Here is a 9,464-nt window from a genome sequence, read left to right on the forward strand (position 1 = left end):
TCCTTAAATGGGTTCAACAACAGAATGAAGGAATGAGTGGGTGGGGTTTTGGTGGAAGACTGTCCTCTGGGGCTGCTGGGATCTGTCTCTCATTTGAATATTGTAGCAGTGGATGGCCTTCTTCAAGGCAGCGGGACATGTGACTCTCTGGCAGCAGGATGGAGCTGAACACGGAGCAGCCTGCGGAAAATGGGCTGTGTTGCTGTTTTTGTTTTTCCATAGCCAAACCACGCACCCAATTCTAGGTGGTCTCCCTGGGCCAAATGAGGGCTGTGCCCATGGTGGTAGGTCAGGAGGAAGCCCTTGCCCAGTATACTCTGGCTCCTCTTCAGAACGTAAAAATCTTTCGCCTTTTACTAAAGATTTCCGTGGAGAGAAGCAAAACTGAATTTTGTGGCAATTTTTGCACGCTCCAGCTTGCTGGGGCTTCCTTAAATGGGTTCAACAACAGAATGAAGGAATGAGTGGGTGGGGTTTTGGTGGGAGACTGTACTCTGGGGCTGCTGGGAAATGTCTCTCATTTGAATATTGTAGCAGTGGATGGCCTTCTTCCAGGCAGCGGGACATGTGACTCTCTGGCAGCAAGATGGAGCTGAACATGGAGCAGCCTGCGGAAAATGGGCTGTGTGTTGCCGTTTTTGTTTTTCCATAGCCAAACCACGCACCCACTTCTAGGTGGTCTACCTGGGCCAAATGAGGGCTTTGCCCATGGTGGTAGGTCAGGAGGAAGCCCTTGCCCAGTATACTCTGGCTTCTCTTCAGATTGTAAAAATCTTTCACCTTTTATTAAAGATTTCCGTGGAGAGAAGCAAAACTGAGTTTTGTGGCAATTTTTGCATGCTCCAGCTTGCTGGGACTTCCTTAAATGGCTTCAACAACAGAATGAAGGAATGAATGGGTGGGGTTTTGGTGGGAGACTGTACTCTGGGGCTACTGGGAAATGTCTCTCATTTGAATATTGTAGCTCTGGATGGCCTTCTTCCAGGCAGCGGGACATGTGACTCTCTGGCAGCACGATGGAGCTGAACACGGAGCAACCTGTGCAAAATGGGCTGTGTGTTGCCGTTTTTGTTTTTCCATAGCAAAACCACGCACCCACTTCTAGGTGGTCTCCCTGGGCCTAATGAGGGTTGCGGCCATGTTGGTAGGTCTGGAGGAAGCCTTTGCCCAGTATACTCTGGCTTTTCTTCAGAACGTAAAAATCTTTTGCCTTTTACTAAAGATTTCGGTGGAGAGAAGCAAAACTGAGTTTTGTGGCAATTTTTGCACGCTCCAGCTTGCTGGGGCTACCTTAAATGGGTTCAACAACAGAATGAAGGAATGAGTGGGTGGGGTTTTGGTGGGAGACTGTACACTGGGGCTGCTGGGAGATGTCTCTCATTTGAATATTGTAGCAGTGGATGGCCTTCTTCCAGGCAGCGGGACATGTGACTTTCTGGCAGCAGGATGGAGCTGAACACGGAGCAGCCTGCGGAAAATGGGCTGTGTGTTGCCGTTTTTGTTTTTCCATAGCCAAACCACGTACCCACTTCTAGGTGGTCTCCCTAGGCCAAATGAGAGCTGTGCCCATGGTGGTAGGTCAGGAGGAAGCCCTTGCCCAGTATACTCTGGCTTCTCTTCAGAACGTAAAAATCATTCGCCTTTTACTAACGATTTCCGTGGAGAGAAGCAAAACTGAGTTTTGTGGCAATTTTTGCACGCTCCAGCTTGCTGGGGCTTCCTTAAATGGGTTCAACAACAGAATGAAGGAATGAGTGGGTGGGGTTTTGGTGGGAGACTGTACTCTGGGGCTGCTGGGAAATGTCTCTCATTTGAATATTGTAGCAGTGGATGGCGTTCTTCCAGACAGCGGGACAGGTGACAATCTGGCAGCAAGATGGAGCTGAACACGGAGCAGCCTGCGGAAAATGGGCTGTGTGTTGCCGTTTTTGTTTTTCCATAGCCAAACCACGCACCCACTTCTAGGTGGTCTCCCTGGGCCAAAATGAGGGCTGTGCCCATGGTGGTAGGTCAGGAGGAAGCCCTTGCCCAGTATACTCTGGCTTCTCTTCAGAACGTAAAAATCTTTCGCCTTTTACTAAAGATTTCCGTGGAGAGAAGCAAAACTGAATTTTGTGGCAATTTTTGCACGCTCCAGCTTGCTGGGGCTTCCTTAAATGGGTTCAACAACAGAATGAAGGAATAAGTGCGTGGGGTTTTGGTGGGAGACTGTACTCTGGGGCTGCTGGGAAATGTCTCTCATTTGAATATTGTAGCAGTGGATGGCCTTCTTCCAGGCAGCGGGACATGTGACTCTCTGGCAGCAAGATGGAGCTGAACATGGAGCAGCCAGTGGAAAATGGGCTGTGTGTTGCCGTTTTTGTTTTTCCATAGCCAAACCACGCACCCACTTCTAGGTGGTCTCCCTGGGCCAAATGAGGGCTGTGCCCATGGTGGTAGGTCAGGAGGAAGCACTTGCCCAGTATACTCTGGCTTTTCATCAGAATGTCAAAATCTTTCGCCTTTTATTAAAGATTTCCGTGGAGAGAAGCAAAACTGAGTTTTGTGGCAATTTTTGCACGCTCCAGATTGCTGGGACTTCCTTAAATGGGTTCAACAACAGAATGAAGGAATGAGTGGGTGGGGTTTTGGTGGGAGACTGTACTCTGGGGCTGCTGGGAAATGTCTCTCATTTGAATATTGTAGCAGTGGATGGCCTTCTTTCAGGCAACGGGACATGTGACTCTCTGGCAGCACGATGGAGCTGAACACGGAGCAGCCTGCGGAAAATGGGCTGTGTGTTGCCATTTTTGTTTTTCCATAGCCAAACCACGCACCCACTTCTAGGTGGTCTCCCTGGGCCAAATGAGGGCTGTGCCCATGGTGGTAGGTCAGGAGGAAGCCCTTGCCCAGTATACTCTGGCTTCTCTTCAGAACGTAAAAATCTTTCGCCTTTTACTAAAGATTTCCGTGGAGAGAAGCAAACCTGAGTTTTGTGGCAATTTTTGCATGCTCCAGCTTGCTGGGGCTTCCTTAAATGGGTTCAACAACAGAATGAAGGAATGAGTGGGTGGGGTTTTGGTGGGAGACTGTCCTCTGGGGCTGCTGGGATCTGTCTCTCATTTGAATATTGTAGCAGTGGATGGCCTTCTTCTAGGCAGCGGGACATGTGACTCTCTGGCAGCACGATGGAGCTGAACACGGAGCAGCCTGAGGAAAATGGGCTGTGTTGCTGTTTTTCTTTTTCCATAGCCAAACCACGCACCCACTTCTAGGTGGTCTCCCTGGGCCAAATGAGGGCTGTGCCCATGGTGGTAGGTCAGGAGCAAGCCCTTTGCCCTGTATCCTCTGGCTTCTTTTCAGAACGTAAAAATCTTTCGCCTTTTACTAAAGATTTCCGTGGAGAGAAGCAAAACTGAGTTTTGTGGCAATTTTTGCATGCTCCAGCTTGCTGGGGCTTCCTTAAATGGGTTCAACAACAGAATGAAAGAATTAGTGGGTGGGGTTTTGGTGGGAGCCTGTACTCTGGGGCTGATGGGAAATGCTTCTCATTTGAATATTGTAGCAGTGGATGGCTTTCTTCCAGGCAGCGGGACATGTGACTCTCTAACAGCAGGATGGAGCTTAACACAGAGCAGACTGCGGAAAATGGGCTGTGTGTTGCCGTTTTTGTTTTTCCATAGCCAAACCACGTACCCACTTCTAGGTGGTCTCCCTGGGCCAAATGAGGGCTGCGGCTATGGTGGTAGGTCAGGAGGAAGACCTTGCGCCGTATACTCTGGTTTTTCTACAGAACTTAAAAATCTTTTGCCTTTTACTAAAGATTTCTGTGGCGAGAAGCAAAACTGAGTTTTGTGCCAATTTTTGCATGCTCCAGCTTGCTGGGGCTTCCTTAAATGTGTTTAACAACAGAATGAAGGAATGAGTGGGTGGGGTTTTGGTGGGAGACTGTACTCTGGGGCTGCTGGGAAATGTTTCTCATTTGAATATAGTAGCCGTGGATGGCCTTTTTTCAGTCAGCGGGACATGTGACTCTCTGGCAGCACGATGGAGCTGAACACGGAGCAGCCTGTGGAAAATGGGCTGTGTGTTGCCATTTTTGTTTTTCCATAGCCAAACCACGCACCCACTTCTAGGTGGTCTCCCTGGGCCAAATGAGGGCTGTGCACATGGTGGTAGGTCAGGAGGAAGCCCTTGACCAGTATACTCTGGCTTTTCTTCAGAACGTAAAAATCTTTCGCTTTTTACTAAAGATTTCCGTGGAGAGAAGCAAAACTGAGTTTTGTGGCAATTTTTACACGCTCCAACTTGCTGGGGCTACCTTAAATGGGTTCAACAACAGAATGAAGGAATGAGTGGGTTGGGTTTTGGTGGGAGACTGGACTCTGGGGCTGATGGGAGATGCCTCTCATTTGAATATTGTAGCAGTGGATGGCCTTCTTCCAGGCAGCGGGACATGTGACTTTCTGGCAGCAGGATGGAGCTGAACACGGAGCAGCCTGCGGAAAATGGGCTGTGTGTTTCCGTTTTTGTTTTTCCATAGCCAAACCACGCACCCACTTCTAGGTGGTCTCCCTGGGCCAAATGAGGGCTGTGCCCATGGTGTTAGGTCAGGAGGAAGCACTTGCCCAGTATACTCTGGCTTCTCTTCAGAACGTAAAAATCTTTCGCCTTTTACTAAAGATTTCCGTGGAGAGAAACAAAACTGAGTTTTGTGGCAATTTTTGCACGCTCCAGCTTGCTGGGGCTTCCTTAAATGGGTTCAACAACAGAATGAAGGAATGAGTGGGTGGATTTTGGTGGGAAACTGTACTATGGGGCTGCTGGGAAATGTCTTTCATTTGAATATTGTAGCAGTGGATGGCCTTCTTCCAGGCAGCGGGACATGTGACTCTCTGGCAGCACGATGGAGCTGAACACGGAACAGCCTGCGGAAAATGGGCTGTGTGTTGCCTTTTTTGTTTTTCCATAGCCAAACCATGCACCCACTTCTAGGTGGTCTCCCTGGGCCAAATGAGGGCTGTGCCCATGGTGGTAGGTCAGGAGGAAGCTCTTGCTCTGTGTACTCTGGCTTCTCTTCAGAACTTAAAAATCTTTCGCCTTTTACTAAAGATTTCCGTGGAGAGAAGCAAAACTGAGTTTTGTGGCAATTTTTGCTCGCTCCAGCTTGCTGGGGCTACCTTAAATGGGTTCAACAACAGAATCAAGGAATGAGTGGGTGGGGTTTTGGTGGGAGACTGTACTCTGGGGCTGATGGGAGATGTCTCTCATTTGAATATTGTAGCAGTGGATGGCCTTCTTCCAGGCAGCGGGACATGTGACTTTCTGGCAGCAGGATGGAGCTGAACACGGAGCAGCCTGCGGAAAATGGGCTGTGTGTTGCCGTTTTTGTTTTTCCATAGCCAAACCACGTACCCACTTCTAGGTGGTCTCCCTAGGCCAAATGAGAGCTGTGCCCATGGTGGTAGGTCAGGAAGAAGCAGTTGCCCAGTATACTCTGGCTTCTCTTCTGAACGTAAAAATCTTTCGCCTTTTACTAAAGATTTCCGTGGAGAGAAGCAAAACTGAGTTTTGTGGCAATTTTTGCACGCTCCAGCTTGCTGGGGCTTCCTTAAATGGGTTCAACAACAGAATGAAGGAATGAGTGGGTGGGGTTTTGGTGGGAGACTGTACTCTGGGGCTGCTGGGAAATGTCTCTCATTTGAATATTGTAGCAGTGGATGGCCTTCTTCCAGGCAGCGGGACATGTGACTCTCTGGCAGCAAGATGGAGCTGAACATGGAGCAGCCAGCGGAAAATGGGCTGTGTGTTGCCGTTTTTGTTTTTCCATAGCCAAACCACGCACCCACTTCTAGGTGGTCTCCCTGGGCCAAATGAGGGCTGTGCCCATGGTGGTAGGTCAGGAGGAAGCCCTTGCCCAGTATACTCTGGCTTCTCATCAGAATGTAAAAATCTTTCGCCTTTTATTAAAGATTTCCGTGGAGAGAAGCAAAACTGAGTTTTGTGGCAATTTTTGCACGCTCCAGCTTGCTGGGACTTCATTAAATGGGTTCAACAACAGAATGAAGGAATGAGTGGGTGGGGTTTTGGTGGGAGACTGTACTCTGGGGCTGCTGGGAAATGTCTCTCATTTGAATATTGTAGCAGTGGATGGCCTTCTTCCAGGCAACGGGACATGTGACTCTCTGGCAGCACGATGGAGCTGAACACGGAGCAGCCTGCGGAAAATGGGCTGTGTGTTGCCATTTTTGTTTTTCCATAGCCAAACCACGCACCCACTTCTAGGTGGTCTCCCTGGGCCAAATGAGGGCTGTGCCCATGGTGGTAGGTCAGGAGGAAGCCCTTGCCCAGTATACTCTGGCTTCTCTTCAGAACGTAAAAATCTTTCGCCTTTTACTAAAGATTTCCGTGGAGAGAAGCAAACCTGAGTTTTGTGGCAATTTTTGCATGCTCCTGCTTGCTGGGGCTTCCTTAAATGGGTTCAACAATAGAATGAAGGAATGAGTGGGTGGGGTTTTGGTGGGAGACTGTCCTCTGGGGCTGCTGGGATCTGTCTCTCATTTGAATATTGTAGCAGTGGATGGCCTTCTTCTAGGCAGCGGGACATGTGATTCTCTGGCAGCACGATGGAGCTGAACACGGAGCAGCCTGCGGAAAATGGGCTGTGTTGCTGTTTTTGTTTTTCCATAGCCAAACCACGCACCCACTTCTAGGTGGTCTCCCTGGGCCAAATGAGGGCTGTGACCATGGTGGTAGGTCAGGAGCAAGCCCTTGCCCAGTATCCTCTGGCTGCTTTTCAGAACGTAAAAATCTTTTGCCTTTTACTAAAGATTTCTGTGGAGAGAAGCAAAACTGAGTTTTGTGCCAATTTTTGCATGCTCCAGCTAGCTGGGGCTTCCTTAAATGTGTTTAACAACAGAATGAAGGAATGAGTGGGTGGGGTTTTGGTGGGAGACTGTACTCTGGGGCTGCTGGGAAATGTTTCTCATTTGAATATAGTAGCCGTGGATGGCCTTTTTTCAGTCAGCGGGACATGTGACTCTCTGGCAGCACGATGGAGCTGAACACGGAGCAGCCTGTGGAAAATGGGCTGTGTGTTGCCATTTTTGTTTTTCCATAGCCAAACCACGCACCCACTCCTAGGTGGTCTCCCTGGGCCAAATGAGGGCTGTGCACATGGTGGTAGGTCAGGAGGAAGCCCTTGCCCAGTATCCTCTGGCTTCTTTTCAGAACGTAAAAATCTTTCGCCTTTTACTAAAGATTTCTGTGGAGAGAAGCAAAACTGAGTTTTGTGGCAATTTTTGCATGCTCCAGCTTGCTGGGGCTTCCTTAAATGGGTTCAACAACAGAATGAAAGAATGAGTGGGTGGGGTTTTGGTGGGAGCCTGTACTCTGGGGCTGATGGGAAATGCTTCTCATTTGAATATTGTAGCAGTGGATGGCCTTCTTCCAGGCAGCGGGACATGTGACTCTCTGACAGCAGGATGGAGCTTAACACAGAGCAGCCTGCGGAAAATGGGCTGTGTGTTGCCGTTTTTGTTTTTCCATAGCCAAACCACGTACCCACTTCTAGGTGGTCTCCCTGGGCCAAATGAGGGCTGCGGCTATGGTGGTAGGTCAGGAGGAAGACCTTGCGCCGTATACTCTGGCTTTTCTACAGAACTTAAAAATCTTTTGCCTTTTACTAAAGATTTCTGTGGCGAGAAGCAAAACTGAGTTTTGTGCCAATTTTTGCATGCTCCAGCTTGCTGGGGCTTCCTTAAATGTGTTTAACAACAGAATGAAGGAATGAGTGGGTGGGGTTTTGGTGGGAGACTGTACTCTGGGGCTGCTGGGAAATGTTTCTCATTTGAATATAGTAGCCGTGGATGGCCTTTTTTCAGTCAGCGGGACATGTGACTCTCTGGCAGCACGATGGAGCTGAACACGGAGCAGCCTGTGGAAAATGGGCTGTGTGTTGCCATTTTTGTTTTTCCATAGCCAAACCACGCACCCACTTCTAGGTGGTCTCCCTGGGCCAAATGAGGGCTGTGCACATGGTGGTAGGTCAGGAGGAAGCCCTTGACCAGTATACTCTGGCTTTTCTTCAGAACGTAAAAATCTTTCGCTTTTTACTAAAGATTTCCGTGGAGAGAAGCAAAACTGAGTTTTGTGGCAATTTTTACACGCTCCAGCTTGCTGGGGCTACCTTAAATGGGTTCAACAACAGAATGAAGGAATGAGTGGGTGGGGTTTTGGTGGGAGACTGGACTCTGGGGCTGATGGGAGATGCCTCTCATTTGAATATTGTAGCAGTGGATGGCCTTCTTCCAGGCAGCGGGACATGTGACTTTCTGGCAGCAGGATGGAGCTGAACACGGAGCAGCCTGCGGAAAATGGGCTGTGTGTTTCCGTTTTTGTTTTTCCATAGCCAAACCACGCACCCACTTCTAGGTGGTCTCCCTGGGCCAAATGAGGGCTGTGCCCATGGTGTTAGGTCAGGAGGAAGCACTTGCCCAGTATACTCTGGCTTCTCTTCAGAACGTAAAAAACTTTCGCCTTTTACTAAAGATTTCCGTGGAGAGAAACAAAACTGAGTTTTGTGGCAATTTTTGCACGCTCCAGCTTGCTGGGGCTTCCTTAAATGGGTTCAACAACAGAATGAAGGAATGAGTGGGTGGATTTTGGTGGGAAACTGTACTATGGGGCTGCTGGGAAATGTCTTTCATTTGAATATTGTAGCAGTGGATGGCCTTCTTCCAGGCAGCGGGACATGTGACTCTCTGGCAGCACGATGGAGCTGAACACGGAACAGCCTGCGGAAAATGGGCTGTGTGTTGCCTTTTTTGTTTTTCCATAGCCAAACCATGCACCCACTTCTAGGTGGTCTCCCTGGGCCAAATGAGGGCTGTGCCCATGGTGGTAGGTCAGGAGGAAGCTCTTGCTCTGTGTACTCTGGCTTCTCTTCAGAACGTAAAAATCTTTCGCCTTTTACTAAAGATTTCCGTGGAGAGAAGCAAAACTGAGTTTTGTGGCAATTTTTGCTCGCTCCAGCTTGCTGGGGCTACCTTAAATGGGTTCAACAACAGAATCAAGGAATGAGTGGGTGGGGTTTTGGTGGGAGACTGTACTCTGGGGCTGATGGGAGATGTCTCTCATTTGAATATTGTAGCAGTGGATGGCCTTCTTCCAGGCAGCGGGACATGTGACTTTCTGGCAGCAGGATGGAGCTGAACACGGAGCAGCCTGCGGAAAATGGGCTGTGTGTTGCCGTTTTTGTTTTTCCATAGCCAAACCACGTACCCACTTCTAGGTGGTCTCCCTAGGCCAAATGAGAGCTGTGCCCATGGTGGTAGGTCAGGAAGAAGCAGTTGCCCAGTATACTCTGGCTTCTCTTCTGAATGTAAAAATCTTTCGCCTTTTACTAAAGATTTCCATGGAGAGAAGCAAAACTGAGTTTTGTGGCAATTTTTGCACGCTCCAGCTTGCTGGGGCTTCCTTAAATG

At 49.1% G+C, this 9,464-nt stretch overlaps 22 non-coding genes across 22 annotated transcripts; all 22 read left to right on the forward strand.

Annotated features, from left to right (window-relative positions):
- The first annotated feature begins 312 nt into the window (after positions 1-312).
- Positions 313-428, forward strand: LOC141063932 (U5 spliceosomal RNA). The gene has a single exon (XR_012225193.1). It is a non-coding gene; the product is annotated as a U5 spliceosomal RNA (small nuclear RNA).
- A 314-nt stretch (positions 429-742) lies between these two features.
- On the forward strand, positions 743-858 carry LOC141064401 (U5 spliceosomal RNA). Its single transcript, XR_012225616.1, has one exon. It is a non-coding gene; the product is annotated as a U5 spliceosomal RNA (small nuclear RNA).
- Positions 859-1,172: 314 nt separating this feature from the next.
- On the forward strand, positions 1,173-1,288 carry LOC141063943 (U5 spliceosomal RNA). The gene has a single exon (XR_012225203.1). It is a non-coding gene; the product is annotated as a U5 spliceosomal RNA (small nuclear RNA).
- Positions 1,289-1,602: 314 nt separating this feature from the next.
- Positions 1,603-1,718, forward strand: LOC141063957 (U5 spliceosomal RNA). The gene has a single exon (XR_012225216.1). It is a non-coding gene; the product is annotated as a U5 spliceosomal RNA (small nuclear RNA).
- Positions 1,719-2,033: 315 nt separating this feature from the next.
- LOC141065119 (U5 spliceosomal RNA) lies at positions 2,034-2,149 on the forward strand. The gene has a single exon (XR_012226263.1). It is a non-coding gene; the product is annotated as a U5 spliceosomal RNA (small nuclear RNA).
- Positions 2,150-2,463: 314 nt separating this feature from the next.
- Positions 2,464-2,579, forward strand: LOC141064689 (U5 spliceosomal RNA). The gene has a single exon (XR_012225877.1). It is a non-coding gene; the product is annotated as a U5 spliceosomal RNA (small nuclear RNA).
- A 314-nt stretch (positions 2,580-2,893) lies between these two features.
- LOC141064211 (U5 spliceosomal RNA) lies at positions 2,894-3,009 on the forward strand. Its single transcript, XR_012225444.1, has one exon. It is a non-coding gene; the product is annotated as a U5 spliceosomal RNA (small nuclear RNA).
- Positions 3,010-3,322: 313 nt separating this feature from the next.
- On the forward strand, positions 3,323-3,438 carry LOC141065247 (U5 spliceosomal RNA). Its single transcript, XR_012226380.1, has one exon. It is a non-coding gene; the product is annotated as a U5 spliceosomal RNA (small nuclear RNA).
- A 314-nt stretch (positions 3,439-3,752) lies between these two features.
- On the forward strand, positions 3,753-3,868 carry LOC141064599 (U5 spliceosomal RNA). Its single transcript, XR_012225796.1, has one exon. It is a non-coding gene; the product is annotated as a U5 spliceosomal RNA (small nuclear RNA).
- Positions 3,869-4,182: 314 nt separating this feature from the next.
- LOC141063946 (U5 spliceosomal RNA) lies at positions 4,183-4,298 on the forward strand. The gene has a single exon (XR_012225206.1). It is a non-coding gene; the product is annotated as a U5 spliceosomal RNA (small nuclear RNA).
- A 314-nt stretch (positions 4,299-4,612) lies between these two features.
- LOC141064966 (U5 spliceosomal RNA) lies at positions 4,613-4,728 on the forward strand. The gene has a single exon (XR_012226123.1). It is a non-coding gene; the product is annotated as a U5 spliceosomal RNA (small nuclear RNA).
- Positions 4,729-5,041: 313 nt separating this feature from the next.
- LOC141063824 (U5 spliceosomal RNA) lies at positions 5,042-5,157 on the forward strand. The gene has a single exon (XR_012225097.1). It is a non-coding gene; the product is annotated as a U5 spliceosomal RNA (small nuclear RNA).
- A 314-nt stretch (positions 5,158-5,471) lies between these two features.
- Positions 5,472-5,587, forward strand: LOC141065064 (U5 spliceosomal RNA). Its single transcript, XR_012226212.1, has one exon. It is a non-coding gene; the product is annotated as a U5 spliceosomal RNA (small nuclear RNA).
- A 314-nt stretch (positions 5,588-5,901) lies between these two features.
- LOC141064331 (U5 spliceosomal RNA) lies at positions 5,902-6,017 on the forward strand. Its single transcript, XR_012225552.1, has one exon. It is a non-coding gene; the product is annotated as a U5 spliceosomal RNA (small nuclear RNA).
- Positions 6,018-6,331: 314 nt separating this feature from the next.
- Positions 6,332-6,447, forward strand: LOC141064866 (U5 spliceosomal RNA). The gene has a single exon (XR_012226034.1). It is a non-coding gene; the product is annotated as a U5 spliceosomal RNA (small nuclear RNA).
- A 312-nt stretch (positions 6,448-6,759) lies between these two features.
- On the forward strand, positions 6,760-6,875 carry LOC141064277 (U5 spliceosomal RNA). The gene has a single exon (XR_012225504.1). It is a non-coding gene; the product is annotated as a U5 spliceosomal RNA (small nuclear RNA).
- Positions 6,876-7,189: 314 nt separating this feature from the next.
- On the forward strand, positions 7,190-7,305 carry LOC141064086 (U5 spliceosomal RNA). The gene has a single exon (XR_012225330.1). It is a non-coding gene; the product is annotated as a U5 spliceosomal RNA (small nuclear RNA).
- Positions 7,306-7,619: 314 nt separating this feature from the next.
- Positions 7,620-7,735, forward strand: LOC141064484 (U5 spliceosomal RNA). Its single transcript, XR_012225691.1, has one exon. It is a non-coding gene; the product is annotated as a U5 spliceosomal RNA (small nuclear RNA).
- A 314-nt stretch (positions 7,736-8,049) lies between these two features.
- On the forward strand, positions 8,050-8,165 carry LOC141064027 (U5 spliceosomal RNA). The gene has a single exon (XR_012225279.1). It is a non-coding gene; the product is annotated as a U5 spliceosomal RNA (small nuclear RNA).
- A 314-nt stretch (positions 8,166-8,479) lies between these two features.
- On the forward strand, positions 8,480-8,595 carry LOC141064059 (U5 spliceosomal RNA). Its single transcript, XR_012225306.1, has one exon. It is a non-coding gene; the product is annotated as a U5 spliceosomal RNA (small nuclear RNA).
- A 313-nt stretch (positions 8,596-8,908) lies between these two features.
- Positions 8,909-9,024, forward strand: LOC141065020 (U5 spliceosomal RNA). Its single transcript, XR_012226173.1, has one exon. It is a non-coding gene; the product is annotated as a U5 spliceosomal RNA (small nuclear RNA).
- Positions 9,025-9,338: 314 nt separating this feature from the next.
- On the forward strand, positions 9,339-9,454 carry LOC141064192 (U5 spliceosomal RNA). Its single transcript, XR_012225427.1, has one exon. It is a non-coding gene; the product is annotated as a U5 spliceosomal RNA (small nuclear RNA).
- The last annotated feature ends 10 nt before the right edge of the window (positions 9,455-9,464 follow it).

This window comes from Dendrobates tinctorius, unplaced genomic scaffold (genome assembly GCF_039654945.1).
Source record: "Dendrobates tinctorius isolate UK_male_01 unplaced genomic scaffold, ASM3965494v1 ptg000250l, whole genome shotgun sequence".
In the NCBI taxonomy this organism is placed as follows: domain Eukaryota; kingdom Metazoa; phylum Chordata; class Amphibia; order Anura; family Dendrobatidae; genus Dendrobates; species Dendrobates tinctorius.